This window comes from Pelodiscus sinensis, chromosome 22 (genome assembly GCF_052426305.1).
Source record: "Pelodiscus sinensis isolate ZL-2025 chromosome 22, ASM5242630v1, whole genome shotgun sequence".
In the NCBI taxonomy this organism is placed as follows: domain Eukaryota; kingdom Metazoa; phylum Chordata; order Testudines; family Trionychidae; genus Pelodiscus; species Pelodiscus sinensis.
In genome coordinates this window covers 4322016-4341139 of record NC_143073.1, presented here as the reverse complement: position 1 = coordinate 4341139, position 19124 = coordinate 4322016, and the positions used below count along the sequence as shown (strand labels likewise).

Below are 19124 nucleotides of genomic sequence, written 5' to 3'. Positions count from 1 at the left end.
GAGACTCTAGGCCAAAGACCCGTCTCCGTGCCTCAGTTTCCCCGGCGACAAAGACCCCGCCTGGGGGTATTGGACGAGCACGCGGGGTTCCGAGCCGCTGGGCGGAGCGGGAATGTCCGAATCCGAGCGGGCAGTGGCGGTGGGGGGCGCTTGGCTCGGCTCCGCCCGGCTCGGCTCGGCTCGGCTCCCCCCTCGCCGGGCGCTGGCGGGAACTCGGCTCGTGCGGGGAGGTGAGTTCGCGGGCGAGCCCGGGGCGGGGAGGGGGAGGAGCGGCCGGGGCTGCATGTGGAAGGAGGAGGAGGCAGGGCTGGCCGGGCTGCTGCGATCCGCGCCCGGGGGCTGCCGCGGGGCCCGGCGGATCCTGCCCAGCCCCTTCCAGCGCAGCCGGCGAGAGCCCCGCGCGGAGCCGGTCCCTGCAGCCCGGCCGCCCGCGACTTGCCGCCGAGCCCGGAGCGGCCCCCGGGCAGCGAGAGGGGGGAGTCCGGTAACTCCCCGCCGCTTTGGGGGGCCCCGTGCCGCACGGGGGGCGTCCGGAGACGCGGCTGGAGTGGAGAGGCGAGTGGCGACCCTGGGACGGGAACCAGCTGTTGGAGCCCCAGCAAAACAGCTGGCGTTACCCGCTGCTCCGTGGATTTCCGCCCCCAGATATTCTGTCCGGATTTATACACCCTGTCTGTCTGTCTGTCTGTCCTCACCCCCCCTCTGTCTGTCCATCCCTATACTCGCTGTCTACCTATTTATCTCCCCATACACCCCCTCTATCTAGCTATCCATCCCTAGACACTCGCTCCATCCCTCTACACTGTATCCATCTGTCTGTCTATCCCCAAACACCCCCTCTATCTATCTATCTATCCCCAAACACCCCATCTAGCTATCACCTGTACTCCCCCATCTATCCCCAAACACCCCATCTATCTATCTATCCCCAAACACCCCATCTATCTATCACCTGTACTCCCCCATCTATCTATCCCCAAACACCCCATCTAGCTATCTATCCCCAAACACCCCATCTAGCTATCACCTGTACTCCCCCATCTATCTATCCCCCAACACCCCATCTAGCTGTCACCTGTACTCCCCCATCTATCTATCCCCCAACACCCCATCTAGCTATCACCTGTACTCCCCCATCTAGCTATCCCCACACACCCCATCTAGCTATCACCTGTACTCCCCCATCTATCTATCCCCCAACACCCCATCTAGCTGTCACCTGTACTCCCCCATCTATCTATCCATCTCTCTACATTTTCTCTATCTGTCTATCCCTTTATTTCTCCGGGAATATCTTTCTTTCTCAAACCAAACCCAAGAGCCAAAGGGTTAAAAGTCCAGGCTGCAGCCCGCTGGCCCCAGGCCCCTGGATGTGACTGGACGCGCTTCAGAAAGGAGGTAAAGGAGAGGGCTTGATTATTCTCTGCAGATAAAGCCGATTGTCTTGGGGAAGCCACCCTGTTCTCCCTGGGGCCCGGCTGTTGTGACTCACTGGAAGTGGGTCAGTTTCACTGTTGCCTGATCAGTGTGCTGAGAGTTGATACACCTGCGGGTGTGGAGACTACAGCTGTCCCAGAGAGGGAGGGGCTGTGTGTGTGAGAGACACAGGTGGGTTGTGTGCCAGCCTTGGTGGAAAATGAATCTTTCACCTGCTCCGAGCAGTGTATGAGGAGCTGATCTCTGCCCACAAGAGCAGATTGTTGGGAGAGCAAAGGGCCAGGGCGGGGTTAATATTTGAAACACCAGATGCTTTAAAGAGAAGTCAGTCCGGCTTTTTAAAGTTCCCCTTTTCTCGGCCCATGGTGGGTGTGACATAGTTACCACGGTGTGTTTATTTGTGTGCCGGGGTGAGCTGAAAGCCACGGCTGGAGCGTGCCAAGGGGAGCCAGGGGTGATGCTTTGGCAACGGCCAGCCTCAAAAAACGCCCCATCGAGTTTATTTTTACTTTTATTTCTTGCAGCTTTTCCTCCCTGCCTGCCCGGGAAATAGCTCGAAATGTTGTTTTATGGCTTGTGCAAATGAGAAATCCCCCCCCCCCAACCCAGTGTTTTTCTTCTTCCCGTGGGGTGGGACTCGTATTTGAAGGTGCCGAGCCTGATCCAAAGCCCCTGTGGGCGTCAATGGTCAGAGCACCCCGCTGATCTGGGGCCCTTCTGTGCAGGGGCAACAGCAAAACGCTCCTTTCTACTGTTTCACTTTGGCATCCAAAAATACTTTGGATTCTTTCATTTCCCAGGGCTCCGGGAAGGGGGCAGGGAGGGGAATGTTTACCAACAAGGACAGGTTACAGAGAGGAGGAGAAAGGTGCAAGCAGAGACCTGGTCTTTAGCCATACGTGGACCCAGCACCGTTCCCCTCCGTGGGTCCGTTCCACCCTGTGGGTCCGGGTATTTACTGGGCTGCGTTTTCCTTTGTCCAAGCTACGCCGGTGAGGAATCTGGGCAGTTGAACTGGCTCTGCCGTTGTCCCAAAAAGGGCAAAGGCTTGTGTTGGGAGCAATATAAAAGGCCCCTGTGCGGTATGAAGAAACATAGCAGGGTGGTTGGTTTTTTTTAACCCTAATCTGTCGCTAAGCTTGGCTGGCACTAACTTCCCGGGATCTGCTCAAGAGGTAAAATCCATGAAATCTCTCCCACTCAGCCGTGTAGCAGCCTGGCTGGTCCTAGGTGCAAGCCGGGGCGAGGAAACGTGGCTCGTTTCTCTGCCGTGAATTTTTTTTGGTGTGTGGGGGGGAGGATGGGACATGGTGTGTCAGTCTCAGCCCAGTTTGGTGCCAACCCGGCCTGCGACTCTGTTCTCCAGAGGTCCCGGAAACCACCTCTGGAGGCATATCCCTTATTGCTGCTGCTGCTGGAGAGGCAAGCCGGGAGTCAGGCAGGCCGGGGGTCTGCCCGCTGGCCCGTGTGGCCATTCACACAGTGCGGCTTAATCTCCACGGGCAAATGGTAGCGGTCCGTAATGCCGTGAGAGGTGGCAGGCGGTGGCGATAGCGCACAACCCGAGGCGACCGCTGGCTGGGGAGGAGGAGGGGTGGAGTGAGGCCACTCGGCTTCAGCAATTAAAATCTCGGGGGGGGGACACATGAGCCCCCCCCGCCTCTCCCACTCATCACCTGCTGCCAACTCCCAGCGAAATTCCCTTTGCAAACTCCCTTGATTCCCTGCATTGCAACCTGCTGATGGCGATTCCGGCGGGAGGGGAAGGTCCGGGGCCGAGTGGAGCTGCTTGGGGAGAGGGGGGGAACTTTGCAACTAATGTGTTTGTGTGCTCTCTCTCTCTGCTGCTTGTGCCCGGGAGCAGGGGGCAGGGCTCCTGCTTTCTAGTCCAGCTTTGGGAGCCGTGTGTTTGCGCGTCGGATCCGGGGCCAAGTGCCGGGACGCCCGGGTTCTGTTCCCTGTTCTTCCCTTGTGTGACCCGGTTCCAGGTGCTGCTCTGCTTTTCGGTTTGGCCAATGACAAACGTTTGAAAATGGACCAGGCCTCTCTCCGCCGCTCTCAGGGGCAGGAAGAAAAAAATCCACCAGATTTGGTTTAGAAATCAGAGTTCTAGAGCAAGAAAGAAATCGTGGGGGGCCTTTTGGTGAGGCCTTGGGATTCTGAGACTTCAAGCTTTTTTTCATAACCAGGAGGGCTAGAAATGTACGTAAGGAAAAAAACCTCCCCAAACAAAAGGGAAACTGAGATTCAGAGGCATTCACCCGACTCCAGCACCTGGGGCTGAAAGAAAAGCGCCAAATATTATAAATCTCATAGTTGAATCAAGAGAGCTGGCAACCCGGCAGGTGTGCCTCTGTTTCCCCAAAGTGGGAATATTCCTTGTTCTCCTCCAGGAGTTGTGAAGTGTAACTGATCCCATGGGATCTGTATTCCTTCCTCAGGCAAACTTCCAACTGACAGGGAAAGGTTTTGAGTGACTTGACTGGAAGGCGATCTGTAAGGGTCTGGAAGGCGATCTGTAAGGGTCTGTAAGGCAATCTGTAAGCATTATTTCACAAGGCGATGGGGATATATTCTACGCCTCCTCGAAGCGTTTGTTTGAGTGGCAATGCCAGCATGAACCACTACCCACCTTACCCTAAATCCTGCCCTGAAGCTCTCTGCCCAAGTTGGTTTAGAACCAGCATGGGGTACAAGACTAAACCTGCCACCCCTCCCATAGTCTAATGTGAGTAGTAGCCCCCGAAGCTTGGAGCAGGCCTCAAAATAACGTGCTTGCTAATTGCGGACTGGAACGGAACAAACTTTGTTTATAATGGAAAGCCAAAGCTATTTCAGAGCCCTGTAATGTTCAGATTAGAATCCACGCCTGTGATAGGGTGGGATGTGTGTGTGTGTTGACTTTGCTGTAGTTGTGTGCGTGTGTGTTGACTTTGCTGTAGTTGTGTGTGGACTTTGCTGTAGTTGTGTGCGTGTGTGTGGACTTTGCTGTAGTTGTGTGCGTGTGTGTTGACTTTGCTGTAGTTGTATGTGTTGACTTTGCTGTAGTTGTGTGCGTGTGTGTGGACTTTGCTGTAATTGTGTGTGTTGACTTTGCTGTAGCTGTGTGCATGTGTTGACTTTGCTGTAGCTGTGTGCGTGTGTGTTGACTTTGCTGTAGTTGTATGTGTTGACTTTGCTGTAGTTGTGTGTGTGTGTGTGTGTTGACTTTGCTGTAGTTGTGTGTGTTGACTTTGCTGTAGTTGTGTGCGTGTGTGTTGACTTTGCTGTAGTTGTATGTGTTCACTTTGCTGTAGTTGTGTGCGTGTGTGTTGACTTTGCTGTAGCTGTGTGCATGTGTTGACTTTGCTGTAGTTGTATGTGTTCACTTTGCTGTAGTTGTGTGCGTGTGTGTGGACTTTGCTGTAGTTGTGTGTGTGGACTTTGCTGTAGTTGTGTGCGTGTGTGTTGACTTTGCTGTAGTTGTGTGTGTGGACTTTGCTGTAGTTGTGTGCGTGTGTGTTGACTTTGCTGTAGTTGTGTGCGTGTGTGTGGACTTTGCTGTAGCTGTGTGTGTGTGTTGACTTTGCTGTAGCTGTGTGTGTGTGTTGACTTTGCTGTAGTTGTATGTGTTGACTTTGCTGTAGCTGTGTGCATGTGTTGACTTTGCTGTAGTTGTGTGCGTTGACTTTGCTGCAGTGGAAAATCTTTCGGAGGGGGTTGTAGTGGTTCTGGGCTTTATAAACCCACACCACAAATTTAGAAAGCCCTGTTCTCATCGACGTTACATGCCCCTGGATTATTCTGTGTATTCGTGAGCTCTGTCCATTGAGACCACGGTTGTACGGACACGTAAGAGATGATGCCCAGACACCATTAGAGGAAGAGCAAATAACGTTTCCCTGCCATATTTCTTCCTGTGATTGGAGCAAATGCACCGCTACCTAAATATCACATTTAGAAACTTGCTTTTCACACCTCCAACGGCAGGAATCAAAGCAGCTTTGGAAGAACCATAAACCACCGGGACGGGGGGAGTAGCTAACAGCACTGGGAATGTGGCCCCCAGCACTGAAATCCAGTTTACGCTGGCGCTAGGGATGGTAAATATCAGTTAATTGACTAGTCGATGAACCTCATGAATTCTTATCGGTTACTCGACTATTCCACAGTTCCTGGGGATGGGGCCAGAAGCCAGTGTGCTCCGACCCCACTCTCAAGTGGACCCCTGCCACACCGCGCTGCTGCTTTTGTATCAGAGGCACCAGCATCGGGTGCTAGGCAGGAGCTGGTCCACGAGAGGAACCAGTTTAAAAACCAGCTCCTCTTGCAGACGGGCTCCTGTCACCCCACGCTGCTGCCTCTGATATAGAGGCAGCAGCACAGGGTAACAGCAGCTCCTGTGCAGGGCAGAGGGGTGAGCTGCCCTAAGCTCTGAAACTCGCGGATGTGTTTTGGTTTGGTTTTTTTGCCGCGTGTCCCCTGAAGCTCCGACTTGGCTGATATCCATGGGGCTACTGCCACAAGCAGAGCTAAGCAGTGGGACCTTAGCATCCGTGCCTAGCTCCGGTCATCATGTTTCAGTTTAAAAGGGTTTATTTTGGATAGAAAAATGGCGAATCTGTCAAAATGGGAATTTCTGGAGGGGAACGGCCCTTATGCCTGAAAGTCCTGGGGGTCGTATAGAAAACAATGGAATTCTTTCCCGAAAGGTTTCCACTCTTAGCAGCCCCCCTCTGAAAAATTCCCATCAGTTGGGTGAACTTTTAGCGAAAACCAAACACTATTGCCCGGGCAGCCAAAAATGTCCAGTTTGTGGCTGTTAAAAGTGGAAAGATTTCTGCAAATTGTCGGATTGGTGAGGCCAACCTGGAAAATTTGGCAGAATTTTGTTTTTCATGTTCATAGAAAATTTTCCTGGGAGGATAAAAAAGAGTTCTCGCTTCCCGCTCTGCTTTTTGTAATGACCTTTCTTCCCCGGGGGCTGATTTGCACTGATTTGCAGCACGTTCTGCCCTTGAATGGAAGCTGGTCCATCCCTGTGCACATGGTGCCTCTGGTGCACTCTGGTGCATGAGTGTGTGATTCCGGCAAGTCATTGGCCAACGGTTTGAATCAAACCTGTCCAGAGTTGTGGCCGCTGCAGTGGAATTGGTGCAGGCAGAATCCTGCACCCAGATCTGATTGCAGGATCAGGGTCTCCAAAGAACTCAGCGCCCAGCAGCTCCCATGGTAAGATTTTGCAAAGATCTTGGCAGCCTCTTGCCCTGAGCTCATCTGAACTGCTTGGATTTTCGCAAGGCACAACCCTTGTCGTCCGTGCGCACTGGAATGCGAGCAGCCTTGGAGAGCAGATGTCGAACCGAAGCAGGGCGGAGGACCGGGACTTTTAATGGGGCTGACAGCCGAGGAGCGGCTTGGCTCAGAGAGGCAGCGTTTGCTGATTGTTGGCTCTTCCTTTCCCCTTGTCTCCGTGTCTTTTGTTTTATTTCCCAGCGATTTGCCTCCTTTCCCAGCGCATCTCCACCAAACGGCGTGCGTCATCGGATTAAGGACCATATGTGAGCGTGATCAATTGGAGAGCCCTGCGGCTCCAGGGAAGCAGGTGGCAATCATCAAGGACAGAGGCCTGGTCCTTGGCCTGACATTTAACCTGTGTGCTTAGGCCGGTGAGGCAGGCACAGCTCAATGGACGTAATGGAAACTGGTGAACCTCGGGAGCCTAAATCCCTTTGGAGAGCTGGGGCGTAGCGCCTGAGATACCCACGCTTGTCCGCAAGTCGGGCCCCGTTCAGCTACGCTGGTGTTAGATCCTTTGCTGAATCAGGGCCGGAGTAAGTAGTGATTTGGGGTCCACTCGAGGCGGCCTTTAGGGTACTGGGGGGAGCCCAATTCCCGTTGGTGTGGGGGGGGCTTAGCACTAAACCCCAAAGCCCCCTCTGGGAGTTTGGTTTGAACCATCGTTCTCTCCAGAGGAGGGGAAGCGCCTCTCCGAGTTGCTGGGGGGAGTGGAAGATGGGTTGGGCTGCAAAATCGGAGCCCCGTCACCAACGCCTCCAAGTCGAAGGGTATCTGAGGTGTCAGGCTGGCCCTAGGTCATCCCCGGGGGGAGATGCCTCCGGGCTGTGGACGTGCCGCGTGGCGGGGCAGCCATCTCCGGATCATGCTGCTTTCGTGGCAGATGCTGCCGTGGTCTGAAAATCTCCTTTCACGCCCCGGGACTGTCGTGGGACGGGCCTGACAAAATGAGCTGGGGCTGAGTTTTGGTGCCAAACTCCGCTCCCTAATTCACGGGCTGGGAACCTAAGACCCAGCCCCTGGCTTGACTGGATCTGGCCCCTGAGGCTAAGGGCTCCCCATAGCATGGGGGGGGGGTCTGTGCTGGTGCTTTAACCGCCCTGCCAACCCATCGCAGTCCTGAAGCCCACAAAATCTACCAGCCTGGGCCCCCTATGTCTCTGGTGTGGGAGGGGAATGTGGGGAGGGTCTTTCTCCTTCTGTCGGGGGCCACGTCATTGAGGGTTTGTTGGTTTTTTTCCTTCTCACCTGTGTGGCCCCCGACTGATTTTTCTGTGAGGACTCAACCAAGGTTCCCCCCCCCCCCCCCGGCCCTGATTGGTCAGCTCTGTGCTGCATGTAACCCCACCAGGGCCAGGGGGCTGGTGGAGACAGGAGATGCAGGCGTACGGCAAAGTGCTCCGGCACTCACTGGCTGGGGTCAAGATTCTTAAGGGCGTGACTCAGAGCAGCCCCAAGGCTGCTCTAAGTTATGACATGGGCTGGCCCAGCCCTGAGTTGGGGGTGAAAGATCAGGGGATGGCTTAGAGCCATTTTTCTTCCCCGCTCAGCTGGGCCCAAGAATCTGGCCTGTGGTGCAGAGGATGCTGGGAAAGGTCCTCCCCTTGCTCTTTGCAAAGATCACGGATCTCCGCTATATGGCAAAGAATACAAGCTGGGCCAAGGACCAAACCCGGGCTTTCGTCCAGCGGTAAGGTACAAGGGAATGTAAAACAGCTTGTCCAGGGAGAAAGCAGCCGCCAAGGGCCATGTTGCCAGGTGGGAAATGTCTCATAGAATCATAGAATACTAGGACTGGAAGGGACCTCGAGAGTCATCGAGTCCAGCCCCCCGCCCTCGTGGCAGGACCAAATACTGTCTAGACCATCCCTGATAGACATTTATCTAACCTGCTCTTAAATATCTCCAGAGAGGGAGATTCCACCACCGCCCTTGGCAATTTATTCCAATATTTGACCACCCTGACAGTTAGGAATTTTTTCCTAATGTCCAATCTAAACCTCCCCTGCTGCACTTTAAGCCCATTACTCCTTGTCCTGTCCTCAGAAACCAAGAGGAACAAATTTTCTCCTTCCTCCTTGTGACACCCTTTTAGATATTTGAAAACCGCTATCATGTCCCCCCTTAATCTTCTTTTTTGCAAACTAAACAAGCCCAGTTCATGAAGCCTGGCTTCATAGGTCATGTTCTCTAGACCTTTAATCATCCTGTCGCTCTTCTCTGTACCCTTTCCAATTTCTCCACATCTTTCTTGAAATGTGGCGCCCAGAACTGGACACAGTACTCCAGCTGAGGCCTAACTAGTGCAGAGTAGAGCGGCAGAATGACTTCACGAGTTTTGCTTACAACACACCTGTTGATACAACCTAGAATCATATTTGCTTTTTTTGCAACAGCATCACACTGTTGGCTCATATTCAACTTGTGGTCCACTATGACCCCTAGATCCCTTTCCGCCATGCTCCTTCCTAGACAGTCGCTTCCCATCTTGTATGTATGGAACTGATTGTTCCTTCCTAAGTGGAGCACTTTGCATTTCTCTTTATTAAACTTCATCCTAACCTCAGAGGCCAGGAAGAACAAGTTTTCTCCCTCCTCCTTATGACACCCTTTGAGATACCATAGTCTTCTCCTTTCCAAACTAAACAAGCCCAATTCTTTCAGTCTTCCTTCATAGTTCATGTTCTCTAGACCTTTCATCATTCTTATTGCTCTTCTCTGGACCTTCTCCAGTGTCTCCACTTCTTTCTTGAAATGTGGCGCCCAGAACTGGACACAATACTCCCACTGAGGCCTAATCAGAGTAGAGCGCAGAGTAGAGCGGAAGAACGACGTCTCGTGTCTTGCTCACAACACACTGGATAATGCATCCTAGAGTCATGTTGGCTTTCTTTGCAACAGCGTCACACTGTGGACTCGTATTTAGCTTGTGATCCACTATGACCCCTAGATCCCTTTCTGCTCTACTCCTTCCTAGACAGTCGCTTCCCATTCTGTAGGTGTGAAACTGCTTATTCCTTCTCAAGTGGAGCACTTTACATTTGTCCTTATTAAGCGTCATCCTGTTGACCTCAGACCATTTCTCCAGTTTGTCCAGATCATGTTGAATTATGGCCCTCTCCTCCAAAGCAGTCGTAACCCCTCCCAGACTCCAGGCCAATAGTCCTGTTTTGAACTGGCGAGTTATGTGCCGTTTCCTTTCCCTTTTTCTTTATGCCCACCAAGACCTTTTGTATCAAACCAGGGGCTCCCTTCTCCCTTCTCACGTCATGTTGCGCCTTTCTGGCGTCGCTGTTGCCGCGTTTCTGACTCTTGAAATTGTATCTTGATAGTGGGTATGATTTTCCTTTAAGCCCCAGTCCCCGGAGTCCTGTGAGAGCACATGGAACTCAGCTTCCGTGTAAAAGAAAATGTAGGTTTCTAGCCCGCAGGGTGGCAGATGAGAATGCAATGTGTCCTGAGCAGTGTTCCCTGTAAGCCAGTGTTTCTTAAACTTTTTAAGACTGAGGAACACCAAACAATAACTTTTTTTATGAGAAAAACCAATGACTTTTTGTTGAGAGAAAAAAAAAAAAGGTCGCCTGCTCCTTTAAGGGCTGCCATTTTGAGCTCTGTTGCTCTCCGCAGCACAACAGCCTTCCGACTGGAAGGTCAGAACACAGTTTAAGAACACTGCTGTAAGCTGAGCACTTGGGCGGCTGTGACGGAGAGCGTCACAAGAGACCCCATGGGATTGTTCCCCAGTGTGCTGGTTATTCCACTGATGCCCACCTTCTTGTTCTCTGGGGCTTCCCACCGCCCTGTCCTGCTGGGCCAGATCCTCTGATCTCACCAGCTCCAGCTACACTTGAGTTGAAAGAGGCAACTCAAATGAAGTGTGGATTAGCATTTTCTCGCTTCATTTGCATACTCTCTTTCGTTCGGTTTTTGCGCAAAAACAAACTGGGTGGACGTTTCCATTTTGCACAAAAACCCCTTTTTGCGCAAGATCCTTATGCCTCTCCTGGAGAGAAAATGCTAATCCGCACTTTATTTGCATGGCCTCTTTCGGCAAATCATGTAGTGTAGACAGAGCCCCCCAGTCTAGGCACAAAGCTGGGGTGACTGCCCCCCTGAAGAGCAATGCTGACACCGAATCACTTCAGGGCTGGGAGGATGCAGTTGTCGGGCACAGCACAGAGTAAACAATCCCCCAAAAGGTATCAAAACCTCAGATAAATCCATCTTTCTCTGGGTAAAAGTTTTACTCAAAGACAGCTCATGAGGCTCTTCGCCCCCTTTATCAATGAAGGTGAGAGATGCACTTGGTGGTCCTCACCAAGTCACAGTTATTTACACTGGGCTTAATAGCAAGCAAATGTTTTTATTAAAGTAGGATTGAAATGGTTGCAAGTGAAAACAGTCTGACAGATCAAAGTAAGTTACTAAGTAAAAATGAAAAGAAAATGTATAGCTAGTTCTAATTCACTAAAAACTTACTGCAAGTATATTACTCTAAAGAACTGTTCTTATTGTAGGCATAATCAGGGCTCAACAAATCCGCTTATCTACTCACCTGTGGCGAGTAGATTTCAACCGGTCGCCCCGTTCATCAGCGGTTCACGTATGCACAGTGCAGGTCTTGTGCATGCACAGTGTGGGGTGGGCGAATGGTTTTCACCACAGTTTGTCAAGCCCTGGGCATAATCTTTAGGTCAAATGGCTAGTAATGGCTCTCCTTAGCACATTTAAAACTAGAAATAGTCTCATACTTCACATTTCTAACTTGACACACAAGGATACATGCGCCAAAATAGGATATACCGATCCAGTGGATTGTAACATTAAAATTGATAGGTTACATGAGGTATTTTGTGTAAACTTTACACTGTCAAGCATCTCCAAGTTATGCATATTTATATTCATTAGCTAATTTTCATAAAGCATGGGAGGAGGGGACTGTCACAGCGGCCACTCAGGAGAGATTCTGCCTAGCTGATTAGCAGAGCACCCACAGTGCCCACAGCAGGCAGCATGTGGTTTTACTTGTGGTGCGCATTGCATATGTCTCAGTGCACATCACAAACGTTATTCTGCACATGGATGGAAAAAGATGAAGAGGAAACACATGGTCCCGAGAATGCCCTAAAGGCTCAAAATGGGGAAAGCAAAGAAGAAAGAACTCAAGTGTATTCCAGGTTGAATCTCTCTAGTCTGGCAGCATCCGTGGTCCGGCATGATTTTAGTTAGCTGGATGTCAACTTATCAAGTTTCCCGTGGTCCCATAAAGTTTGTTGACAGCCCCCAGTCCTGCTGGTAGTGTTCTGTGATGTTCTTTAGTTCTGATGTGCCCCTACATGTCTTCTAACAGCTCATGTGGGTCGTGCTGCTAGACGCTATTGACCTCCTGGGGTCCGGCAAATCCTCTGGCTCGGCACCGGGCAGATGCCGGACTAGTGAGGTTCAATCTAAATTCTTTTTCAATCTCGTGATTTTTTACAGCCAATCTCTTGACTTGGAGGGGCCTGATGAGTGATTTTTCGAGGCTTGCTGTTGTAACTTCAGGTGGGGAGTTCACGGGCCCCGGAGCCAAGCTCCTGCGTTCTCATGCAAACGTTCTCGAGTCTCCTCGTAACAGCGAGCAATAAAAGCAGGGAAGGCAGGATCCTTTTCATGCAGAGTGTTCCTGAACGTTTTTTCCACTAGGCACCAGCTGCCTTGGCACCCAGCAGTTGTTTTATTCATTGTTTTGTGTGTGTTATTAAAATGGCTTGCTAGACAGTTAGCTCACATCATCCACCGTTATCTGTAAATCACCTCCTGCCTTCTGGGCGAAAACATCTGTCTTAGCATTCTGCTGTGCCTGGACACCTAATTCCTCTAGCATATCGTCCTCCCCTCCCCCATCGCCCTGCTGCAAACCGGTGACTCGTAGGATGGTTATCAGGAACGTTGTGCTCTTGTGTCTGAACAAAACTGAGCAGGCCTGTGTCTTTAACAATGGGGGGGTTTGGATCCAGTGTATAATCCAGATCTGGGCCCCACCCAGAGAAACTCTTCCAATCCCTGGTGTGTTTTGGAATCTGGATTTTATGGTTGGCTCTCTGACTATAACAAACCCGATGCAAAAATCCCACGTCTCCAATGTTGGGGCGTGTGAAATGTATGTTTGGATCGGGATCCAAATTTTCCAGCTTTCTAGTTGAAAGAGGAAGCATCTGGCAGTTGAGATCGCCAGTTTAGGGTTCAGGTGGGACTTTTAAAGGGTCTGGAATAGGAAATATCGTGAGCTCAAAAAATGTGTTCTATCTTGCTTAGGGTCCTTTGACACACCCATCGCCGTGGCATCTGGCCCCCTTCCAGTGGTGCATGAAGGGATGAAACTTTCCTTCATTTTTCCATGAGGCCAGAGACCCAAACATAACAAACGTGCCCTGAGGTGTGAGACCCAGAGAATGAAACTGACTAAAAATGTGAAGTGAAAGTGAGTGGTCTGGTTTTAGGGGAACAAAATGTTACGTTTTCCGGTAGCATCAGGGATGAACGCTCAGTGGGAACCAGAGCTTGCTAAATCCTGGTCTTTTGGCTCCTGTTTATTCTTGTGGTGAGTGACGCAGCAAAGACAGAAGCTCCGAGGGTCATTCCTATTCCGCCTGTGACGAGTGGACCGGCGCAGCGATGGGGGAGGGGGCGGGTTGTAGCAGCCTCACAGCTCAGCTTGGGGGAGAAGCGCTGTGCCGTCTGAAAAGAGCAAGGGTCTCCTCCCGGCTCTGACAAGGACCCCAGGGCGTCACTGCACCGCACTGTGCCGCCGTTTCCGCGTCTGTGCCTTGCTCTCCTTGCTCACGGAGGCCTTTGGGGGGATTAATTGGCTCATGTCTGCAAAGGGCTAAGCCCTGCAGGCTAAGCAGCGGCTGACAGGGCATGGGAGGCGAGGCAGACATGATACCGTTCTCCGCCTGGCCCTGCAATCCGGGGCCAGAGCAGAGCAGGGAGGATGGCGCGCCGGGTGACACGCCACTTACGAACAACCTGATCTGATTTCCAACAGCCTTTGTTTTTCTGGCTGGCCGGGGCTGCCCTGCCAACATCCCTGGCTCGCTGCCTCCCCGGGCACCAAGGGCACGAGTTGGCGCGGGGAGGGGGACGGCGGACGGCACCGCGTCTTCCAGCCCAGAGAGCTGGTTCCAAAGGGATTAGAGCTAATCCGTCCTCACCGACCCAAACCTGCTGCTGCGCCGCCGCGGGGCTTCTTTCTGTCCTCTGTGTAATCGCCTCTGAGACCTTGATGGGGGATTGTCTCCCTCTGGGCTCTCAGCGGAACCGGCAGGATCCTAGATGCATGGAATTCAGCCGGCCAGCTCCCCAGCATGTCGGTTCCCTCAGCACCGCAGCCCCCTCGGGCGCTGGGGGAGAGATGCTGGGGGAGCGAGGGGGCTGCGTGCGGGCGCCGTCCCGGCTAGTGGCACCGAGACCTCTTGCAGAGAGAATAATGAGTCTGCTCTACTGCCTGAGCTGGGCACCAAGCTCCTGCACTTCTAGAGGTCCCAGGTTCGATTCTGCCTGTTGGCATTACGGCTCCCCCTGGTACATGCCCCATCTGCGGAGTCTTTCAGGATCCCCTGGTTCCCAGGGCTTTGTGGTAGCCTTGAAGATCAGGCCTGGTACGGCCCAGTGGCGGGGCCTGCTGCTGGATTGATGGTCCCGGAGTCACACCACAGCAGCCGTGGCTTAGTGTGAGCTCGGAGAGGGGAAGGCAGGCGATTTGTGGCAGGTGGCAGGCTGTTCAGTAGCACCTGGCTGGAGACTGGGGGATCCTTTCCAAGTGGGGGGTACATGCTGCAGTGAGGAATCTTATTCACCACACCCAGAGCCCTGGGCAAGGCTAGGCAGGGCCGGGAAAGAAAGACGCTGGGTGGGATGACTAGGTAGTGCTGGGTTGGGAAGTTCCTCGCAGAGGCTGACCTGGTTCGGGAGCTGGCAGGGGGAGTGGAGAATAATTTGCAGTGCCAGAGAGAGAGTCCGGCCAGCCTCAGCACAACCATCAGTCAGCTGTACAGGGAGGCAGTGGGGCTTAGTGGGCGGATCACTGGGGTTGGGTTCCGGACACTGGGGTCCATTCCATCCTGCCAGGGGCGTGGAAAGTAGATGGGCTCCATGGCTGGAGAGAGATGCCATGGATGCTGCTGAGATCTGGGAGACCCTTGAGGAGGAGGGGCGGGCCGATGTGCTGCGGAATCAATTTTGTTCTGTGCACCACAGCGTGTGCAGATGTGCACCACACAGGCGGAAAGCTGTGGGCTCTCAGCTAATCAGTGGAGCAGCATTTCAATCTCTCCTGGGCGGCTGCCCAAGCGCTCAGCTTACTGGGGACACGATTGTGGACTCTTTGAAAGGCAGAGACGTGTGTTGGCTGAGTGAGCAGCTGTCCTGTTGCCTGGCAGTGGCTTGCAGAACCCTCGCATGCCCTGGAGAGACGGTGCTATTTCTAATCACCCACTTGGCCAGGACTGGTTTGGGAAGCTAACCAGGAATGCAACAGGCATGGAGTATTTGGATCTGACCGAGTGCCACATAACAGGGAGCTGGAGACATCCCAGCTGTATAAAAATACCAGAGCATGGGTTAGGGGTTGGTTGGCCAAGCAGGGACCAAGCCAAAATCTCACATCTAGCACGACTACCTTAACGTTAACTGAACCGAATTCTTACTAAGGCCCACTCGCACCACTGCCTCAGTGTAAAAGGAGGTAGCGTGGCCTGGTGCATTCCATTCCCACCCTGGCTACTGACTGTGACTCTGCCTCAGTTTCCCCATCTGTAAAATGGGCCTGATGCCCCACCTCTTCTGAGATCTACCAGAGAAGCGTGATCATTAACAGCTAGGGATTCAGTGTAACTAATTCACGCCCACTGTAAGGCCTTTTTGCTCTGAGAGTTAGCCTATGTCTTCATTACAGAATGGCGTCTCAAGATAACTACCTGTATAAGGTCCTAGAGGAGACCTGGTTTTACCTTGGAGCTAAGCAAACTGAACTTACCTGAGCTAGCTCCATGCAAGTAAAACTCCCTGGGTCCTGTCTTGGCTAGCATTGTGCACTGTAACAGCTAGCTGTGTCAAAACAAGAGCTGGAGGAAAAATGGTGTTCCCAGCCTTGGAGAATTTTCAAGGGTTTTTAAAATATTCCCAGGCCCAGTCCACATCAGGACAACACAATGTGCACAAACTGGCAAACGCAACACGGTTTTGGTTTAAGTCCACGGAAGTGTGTCGTGCCCGTTTGCACCGTTTTTTGTAACCTTCCTTTCGTACCAAATAAGTTACATTTCAAACCGCCAACCGCGCCGTTTTGTTTTGAGAGCAGCACAGTGGGAGACTTGGAAACTTTTTCCCAACTTCTTTTCAGGTCGGGAAATAGGTGGGAATCGGCCCTTTTCCCGCTGACCTGTTTGGGTTCGATGAAAAATGTTGATTTGACAAAAGTTTTGTTGCGAATTTCCCAGCTGGCTCAGTGTACAAACGCACCGGTTTTGCCGTGAAATGTCCAAGGGCCCAGGTCTGATTTTACGCAAAAATCTGAGCCAGCCCTGTGGTGTGAGTCCCACATTTGGGGCATTGATGTCCATGGGTGATGTTTTAAATAGGAAGTTGAATGCAAATAGAAATGTGACCGTGGGGTTTATTTTAAATAGCAATGAAAACATTTGTGGTTGTTATGGTAACAGTCCCCCGCCCCCCTCCATCCCCCTGCCGTTTTTGGAACCTAAACAAAACAGCACAAGAACCAGAAAGAGAAACTGTGGAGTGGGGTGGATTCTGAATTCCCTTGCACCCATGGGTGCCAATGATAGGGAAGCCAAAGGGTCAACACCCTCCCACTACTGAGAACTTGAACTCAGCAGGGGCGCAGTGGAGAAGGGGGACAGGTCCCTCTCCTTGGATCCTGACCACAGCCGGGGGCATCTGGGCAAAACCCCTTTCCTTGGCCATGAAGGGCTGTGTTCCCTGTAAGCTGAGCGCTGGGGCAGCCGCCCAGGAGAGATGTAGATGCCGCCCATCTGGTTAGCAGAGCTGTGCTTCTCCCGGTGGTGCACATCCGCGCATGCCTTGGTGCACTGAACAAAATTTATTCTGCACATGGATGGAAAACTTTTAAGAGATCGTGAACGAGACCAGGCTGCCTCTGGCCCTGACCAGAGAAGAAGTGGCTGCAACAAGAGAGATGGCAGATAACAAAGCTTGGTCGACTCAGACTGTGTCCGCGTTGGGCTGGGCTGGGCCGGTCCGGTCCCTCGCGCTGTTCTCCTGCCGCTCAGTCCTGGGGTGCGACCCCTATTCTGAACTGCCTGCGCTCGGGGGACAAGTACCAAGAAACCTCGGGGGATGCACGGCGCAGCCCCAGCTCAGCCTTCCGAGCCCCCGGCCCCGCAGCCGGGCAGTTCCCACTGAGCTCCTGCCAGTGCAGGGTCTGTGTCCTACCCAGGGGAGCGGAGAGCTCCGGGCGGGGCTGCTGCTGTCCCGGCTGGGTCCCGTCCCTGCCACACCCCAGCCCGGTTCTCCCCCCAGCCGCCCCCGGCCTTGGAAACGAGGACGGCCTAGTCGATGGAGGCTCGGCATGAGCCTGCGACTTTGCCCCCGGTTGTCCCCGGGGCAACAGCCAGGAGAGTCCACCCTGGGCCTGCCGCGGGGTGCCGGGGACACAGCCGGGGCGCTGGCCCTCCAGGCAGGACGGTGTTGGCAGGGGAGCGGTGCTTTGGGAAGGAGTCCGGGCGCCTGGCAATGCACGGTAGCCGGGGGCAACGTGGGTTGCTGCCCAGCGGGGCCACAGGCAATGCCGTGCGCACCCGGGGAGCCCTGACCCCGCTGCCGCGCACGCAGACCCCCCGCCTCGTGCGCACCCTCATTCCCCCCAGTGCAGCGCGGGGCTCAGACGCTCCCCAGGAAGACGCAGGCCCCCGGAGGGCCCAGGCCCCATCCCCTGGCTGTGGGGGGGAGACGGCCGCACGCTCTTCACCCTTCCCGAGACGGAATCTCTCGGCACAGACTGGACTGTTCCTTCCTCCGCTCCGGGCCATGGCTCCTTATCCTGCCATCTGCCAGGCCGGCCGGTTCCAGCCGCCACTGAGAGGGCTCCCTGGGAGGCGTCTACAAGCTTTGATCACCGGCCCTGAGACACTGTGGCTCCCAGGACTGGTTTTAACCCCTCCGGGGCCCCCTCTTCCATGTCACTGGCCAGAGTCCTCCGAGTTCCTTGTGCTCCGGATGCACCGGCCCCGAGGCTGCGACCCCCTCTCTTCACCGCCCGGGAGGAGCAGCCAGCGACCCCCTCTCCGCACCGCCCGGGAGGAGCAGCCAGCGACCCCCCTCTCCGCACCGCCCGGGAGGAGCAGCCAGCGACCCCCTTTCCGCACCGTCCGGGAGGAGCAGCCAGCGACCCCCTCTCCGCACCATCCGGGAGGAGCAGCCAGCGACCCCCTCTCCGCACCATCCGGGAGGAGCAGCCAGCGACCCCCTCTCCGCACCGCCCGGGAGGAGCAGCCAGTGACCCCCTCTCCACACCATCCGGGAGGAGCAGCCAGCGACCCCCTCTCCGCACCGCCCGGGAGGAGCAGCCAGCGACCCCCTCTCCGCACCCGTCCAGGAGGAGCAGCCAGCGACCCCCTCTCCGCACCCGTCCAGGAGGAGCAGCCAGCGACCCCCTCTCCGCACCGTCCGGGAGGAGCAGCCAGCGACCCCCTCTCCGCACCGCCCGGGAGGAGCAGCCAGCGACCCCCCTCTCCGCACCGTCCGGGAGGAGCAGCCAGCGACCCCCCTCTCCGCACCCGTCCAGGAGGAGCAGCCAGCGACCCCCTCTCCGCACCCGTCCAGGAGGAGCAGCCAGCGACCCCCTCTCCGCACCGTCCGGGAGGAGCAGCCAGCGACCCCCTCTCTGCACCCGTCCGGGAGGAGCAGCCAGCGACCCCCCTCTCCGCACCGCCCGGGAGGAGCAGCCAGCGACCCCCCTCTCCGCACCGTCCGGGAGGAGCAGCCAGCGACCCCCTCTCCGCACCGTCCGGGAGGAGCAGCCAGCGACCCCCTCTCCGCACCCGCCCAGGAGGAGCAGCCAGCGACCCCCTCTCCGCACCGTCCGGGAGGAGCAGCCAGCGACCCCCTCTCCGCACCGCCCGGGAGGAGCAGCCAGCGACCCCCCTCTCCGCACCGTCCGGGAGGAGCAGCCAGCGACCCCCTCTCCGCACCGCCCGGGAGGAGCAGCCAGCGACCCCCTCTCCGCACCGTCCGGAAGCAGCCAGCAACCCCCTCTCCGCACCGTCCGGGAGGAGCAGCCAGCGACCCCCTCTCCGCACCGCCCGGGAGGAGCAGCCAGCGACCCCCTCTCCGCACCGTCCGGAAGCAGCCAGCAACCCCCTCTCCACACCGTCCGGGAGGAGCAG

At 54.7% G+C, this 19124-nt stretch overlaps 1 protein-coding gene across 3 annotated transcripts in view; it reads left to right on the top strand.

The window, feature by feature from the left end:
• The first annotated feature begins 208 nt into the window (after nt 1–208).
• Nucleotides 209–19124, top strand: part of ADAMTSL4 (ADAMTS like 4) — a 65466-nt gene continuing 46550 nt past the window's right edge. Inside the window, exon 1 of one of the 3 annotated variants that reach the window (XM_089772671.1) lies at nt 209–230. The gene's annotated coding sequence lies outside the window, so the exon portion shown is untranslated. Of the gene's footprint in view, nt 231–313; nt 1399–5800; nt 7251–19124 lie in introns of those variants that run through there. The other 2 variants (XM_089772669.1, XM_089772670.1) reach the window with 2 other exon arrangements.